Source organism: Oryzias melastigma, linkage group LG14, assembly GCF_002922805.2.
Source record: "Oryzias melastigma strain HK-1 linkage group LG14, ASM292280v2, whole genome shotgun sequence".
Classification (NCBI taxonomy): domain Eukaryota; kingdom Metazoa; phylum Chordata; class Actinopteri; order Beloniformes; family Adrianichthyidae; genus Oryzias; species Oryzias melastigma.
The window spans coordinates 13,706,676-13,712,675 of record NC_050525.1 but is presented as its reverse complement, the minus strand read 5'-3'; positions in this window follow the sequence as shown (position 1 = coordinate 13,712,675).

The window sequence follows — 6,000 nt, the reverse complement described above, 5'->3', positions numbered from 1 at the left end:
CATCTTCAAATTGTAATTATTTAGATTTAAGGAAAAACAAACAGTATGTGATGCTTTTTAAGCTTCATATTATATTTTATTTGGAATGAACTGTGTTTGCTCAGAGAGGAATAAGAAGTGCTGCCAACTACATTTACTTAAGCTTAAGAAAGAAACCTCTCTGGAACATGAAAAGCCCTGGAAATATGATCATAACAACTTCAAGAACCAAATATATAATTTCATCTGGTTATGACAAATAACTGATCAAATAAAAGCTGAAAAAGAGATCAATCAGTTTTTTCTTTGACTTGTTGAATCGTATTAACTAATCTATTCATCAAAAATAAGAAAAGAAAATGTAAAAAGTGCTGGGAAATGAAAAAGGGGTTCATGTTGGTCACCGTTATTGCCTCCCATGTGTGTGAGGGCCGTCCTCCCACATGTTCTAAAACATTCATGTTAGATAGATTGTTGACTCTGGAGTCAAACCCGCTGCGGCCTCACATGTACTCCACTGAGAGCCTGGAGGAATGCTGTACAATCCTTCAACATGATGAGGGGAGGGAGGGCGGCGGCCCTGCATCAGCTGATCTACTTCTGTTGGCAAAACTAAAATCTATGCAATTTTTTGATAATGATGTTACACAGACATGAAAAGATTCAAAATACTGAAAAAAACATCTCAAATTCCTTTCTTTTATAATGTTTACCAAGATACTCTTTAAACTGCATTTGAATGAGGAGGACAATTAAAATAAAGTTTTTTTAATTTACTATCTATTGAGTATCAAAAAGAATTTCTGATTCTATTTAAGCATTCTCGTCTGCTGACTCAAGGTTTTGACAAAAGATAGATTTTTTTCTTATCTCACAAAACATTTAAGCTAAACTGTGGTCATTAAAATCTTCAGACTTGTCCCTCATTAAATTCTAAGAGAAGTCTGTAAAGTTCATCATAGATACACTTCAATTATGACAGACAGAATGTAAGAAACAATCCAGAAAATCACGGTACATTTTTTTAAGAACTTATTTGTATAATGGAGCAGAAAATAAGTATTTATCTCCTACAAACACACATGAATTCTTTTCCTCACATCTCCACCTGGGACCTCATCCAAGAACTCTTATGTGGAGACCAGAATATGACCATCATGCTCTTATTAGAAAAGAAGACCCTTTCTGTATGAAGCTCTTGAGAAGATCTGCATTGAGGAATGGACCAAAATAGCAGCTACAGAGCAAATCTGGAGAAACCTTAAAGGAAATGTTTGACCTCTGTCATTAATAACCAGGGTTACATTACAAAGTATTAAGGTGAACTTTTATTGTACCAAATACTTATTTTCTGATTATACAAAAAATATTTTGAGATCAACAAGGTGATTCTTGATTCTTTTTCATATTCAGCAGTTTCAGAATTGGATACTGACACATCTATGTCCTCCACTGTATATCTAGACAATACATTTGATTATTTGTTCTCTTTTGGGTTCAAACAATCCAACATAAAACTGTGTAACCAAAGATGTGGCTGAAAACTGTTCATTTTATAAGTTTTCCCACTCAGAAATCATGGAGGGGTCTGAAATATTAATCTTAGATGCATGTCCACTGTGAAAGACATAATCTAAAAAAAAAAAAAAAATCAGAAACAGTTTCTAAACTAACTGAAGATGTTTTCAACTTTAGAATGTGGGACAAAAAAAGGTGTTTATAGGAGCTAAAATCAAACCAAAACAACTCTAACCTGTAATTTGAATTTTATTTCAGTTTGATACAAAAACATTTTATTAAATCTTCTGCATTGAACTTCTTTCTGCATTAAGGACATGCACTCACTTTGTAGTGTTGCTATTTTTCCGTAGTGATAAAAATATATTTTTTTCTTCCTTTTGGAAAATAAATGCAAAAAAATATAAAAAGAATCTTAATAGTTCTCACACCTCCTTCACACTTTTTGGTTTAAATAGTTTGGATGGTTGCTATCACATTTTAGTTTTGCAGATCATGGTCAAACCAAAAGAGAAGCAGAACTATCATCGGTCGTCTCCTTCTTCTTATCTTTCTTTTCTTCTAAGCAACATAAGCTGTCGTGTTAAAGTGCTATAGCTTTCTGTGAGAAACATAGTTTTGAAAAACATTATGTAGATGTCTTAGAGCATATTCCAGCTTAAATGAGATCATATGTTAATAATTGCTAAGCAATTTAATCAAATATTAATTTCTATTACTCATTGACATCCAGCTTTTTTCTTACCCTACATTTCTAGCCCTAAATTCTTCCTTTCAAGGCTTAATTTGGAGGATCTTATTTTACAAGAAAAACTAAAATGATCCTTCCTGATTGAATAAAAATTTATCATTATTTTTTTTTCTTTTTTTACCAAACATTGTCTGTTTTCCAATATTGTTTTTACTTTTTATAAGAATCATAACATTTGTGAAGAAGAAAAATATTTATTAAAACTTGGAAAGATATTTCTCAACTTTTGTTCTCATTTTGACCTTTTTATTTTTAATTTTTCTTGCAACATCACAAGCGTAGTTTGGTGTGACTGACCTGACTGACCATCCACAAACGGATCCTTAAAATCCCACATATTCATATATATCTATAAAAAAAAAAAACGAATCTTTTGCCGAACCAGAAAAACGTGGACCTCTATCACCATCGTGTGAGTCTGAATATAAGTGGGGGTTTTGTCTCTTTAGTGGACCCACTCTCACAACAGCTGAGCTATCCACCCACTCATTACTGCACACTATGTACAAGTTGGAAGAAAACCTTGACTTGTTTTATTGTTAGAGCGACTAAATCTATCCGCACAGTTACGCAACAGCGCGCTAAAAACAAACTTCACTGAACTAACCCAGATATCCCACAGTTACACAATAAACCTCCATCCAAATCTATATTTTTCCATCTTTTTCCCCGCCTTGCATTAAATTAATCCCTCTACTTAAAGCTGATGGAGGCTAACATTTACCCACCTTGACCCTGGAGAGGCTGTGGGCTATAATTTACAGTGGAGCGATCAAGGTTTGACCTCCAGCAGCTGCCCGTGTGACTCTGGTCAATCAAAAGAGTGATTATAGCAGCTTAATCCCAGCTGATCTCTGCCTTTAAAAGCCCTTGCAGAGAGGCTGCTGATGACAGCTGGACGATAAAGGAAGCTGAGGTGGTCAAACAGAGGCAGGACCGGGCCGCGATGTTGTCAAAGAGCTTGACGACTGGGCCTTGATGAACTTAATCCACCCATTAAGCCATTAAGTGTGCTTTTCTTCTGTATACAGTCATTTAACCCTTCATCTTCTGGTGAAAATGGTGTTTCAGGAGTTTTTTGTGGATTCTTGTGGCGTTTTTATCATAATGGAGGGAATGTGTAGAGAAATTAAGCTTAAAATTGCATTTGTGTCTTTAAAGCTCCAAAACCCCCTTTAGGTTGCAGGCCTAACAGGATAAACATTTATTGAACACTCTAAAACTACATTTTTCATTTTTTTTACCATTACTATAAATAAAAACAGGCTTGAATATTCTTCCAGAACAAATAAAGTTAAACCTTAAAAAAACTTTCAAAATTTTACTCAACGTAAAAACATATTTTGTCAAATTATACAAGTTAGCCATTTATAACAATAAAATAGAATGATCTAGAGGGCCTTGACTTTAACACATGCACAACTCCCAGAATAAAAGAACCAGGTAGTAAGTTACACTATGTTTTATTCAAATTGATTCAATTTATTCAAGCTCCCTGCTCCGCTCCGCTCTTTTCCGACTCATTCACTTGCAGACAAATAGATCCAGTACGTAAATTTTCCTCCTTTAAACCAGAATGGCTGGTTAGCTCAAATATTGCTCGCCGTTGTAGTTGCACCGCCAATGTTAAGTTGGGGATATGAAGGGCTGGCAGGAGAGAGTGTAAACATGGATGATGGGAAGTAGGGATGGACTTACTCAGAGGCTACAGCCCCGCCCACAATTTAGAGATGAATTTCTAATGAACTCCTGCAGAAATTATGTCCTAGAAAGCAACGAAAGTTTGTAGATTTTGGTTGAAAAAGGTATAATCATATTTAAAAGAAAATAGATCAAAAGATGATCGGAGTGAGAATCTTCATGTCATAAAACATCTTTTTATATCTTGTTTAGTTACAGTGGGAGATATTTAAGACTAGAAATGTTTTTGTTTTTTTTTTTGTTTTTTTACTGAATTCTCATCCAAGACATGAAATGAAGAAGACTTTCCAAGAATCTAACGAAGAAGAGCAATCATCCCCATCAGCATCACTCCTCCAGCACACAGTGTTCCACTCCCCGTCTGTCTGCCTGACTGTATTTCATTTTCTTTAATGACATTTCCTTCCACAGCACAGAGTCTTTCCCTCTGAACAGCACCAAGAGAGCCTTTTTTTTCTTCTGCCTCCTCCCGTGTGAAAAGCACTCACAGAGCGGGGGTCTGGCTCGCACATTAACTCCAGCGAAAGTCACAGCCACTCTTTCAGAGGACACCTTTCTCGCTGGGCCGGCGGTACGCAGCAGGAGTGTTGGTTGTGCAAACAAAAAGCTGGAAAAAAAATCAAACAGAAAAGAAAAACAGAGGAAAAGGAGCTCGGCCTCAGGTCTGACTTTCACCGCAGTGGCAGAAGTACATGTACTTCTGCCTACTCTCTTAATCTGAACAAATGTAAGCTCACAAATCCTCTCAATGTCCCTCCTTCCAGGGATAAAGCCTCCCTGATTGCTTTTCCTGTCCATATTTACTGAAAGAAGCGCCTCACATCAGCAGGAGTCATCTGCTGATGCGTTAGGACTCGCCTTTGTTTTATTTTGGATTTTGCCTCCTCAAAGGAGAAATCAAGACTTTTTTTTGATACATCACAGGTGCTTTAAGCTTTTATTTCTGCTGGTTTGATGTGTGACATCCTGGGGTTGGACGCTTCAAATTCTCTTGAATCAAAATAGAACTGCCTTGTTGTTTTCTATCTAAACTCAGAGGCAGCGTTTGCCTGCTGCAGATGAGAGCAGCAACGAGAGATTTTTGTATCATCAGCTCCACCTGAATCCTGATAATAATGTTTGCCAGCCGTGGTGGCAGTGGAGGGGGGAAAGGGGGCAAATATTCAGTGGAGGATCTCTATGGGATCACCAAGAAGCCAAAGGCGTCCACCTCCTCCGGGAGTATCGCCCCCAAACCTTGCGCCCGGAGCAGTAAGACGCCAGAGCAGAAGAGCGAGTCGGAGGCCTTGGCTTCTCAGATCCTGGAGGCGGCTCACCGCCTGGTGGAGCGAAGGAGGCTGGAGCTTTACCTGCGGGAGTGTGGCCTCTCCCTGACCGAGTGTGAGGCAGGCCACGGTGCCATGACGTACAGGTGAGCGTTCCAACCCCTAAAGATGAAAAAAAGAAGGTAATAATAAAATATTTAAAGCAACTCAAAATTAAATATTCTCTGTGATATCCTAAATTATGCCTCCAGCTCAGGTAGAGTCACTTAGTTCATTTCTAAATTCCTCCTTCTGTCCTTGTAAATCAGTGGAAACCTAATTTACCAGGAAAAAGTTCTATTTGCGGTTATATTTCATTTTTAGCACCATTGATGACCCCAAAAAAAAAAAAAAAAAAAAAATAGGCAGAAGTCCACAGAATGAATGTGGCTGAACCCCACAAGCATCTGGCCGTTCGGGATCATTAGTGGGACTTGTGCCTGAGTCATTGTCTAATTTGAGCCTTCAAAAGACGGGCTGATCGGGTCAGCATCAGTGGTGCAGAAGTTGAGGGTTAATGACGCGTGGATCTGATAGCAGGGGGCATCTAGTCACTCCGCTGCTTGCATCCTTTTCATTAAAAGTCTTTGGATTTTGTATTTTAACTCTCAAAATGTAATTTTTTTTGTTTTGTTTTTTGAAAATTCTAGTGTTTTAAAACAAACAGAGCATCATTTGAGACTGAAGACTCAAAAGTTCTTCCCACATTTTATATTATTACTCCCTTTTGTTCATTAAACATATTTT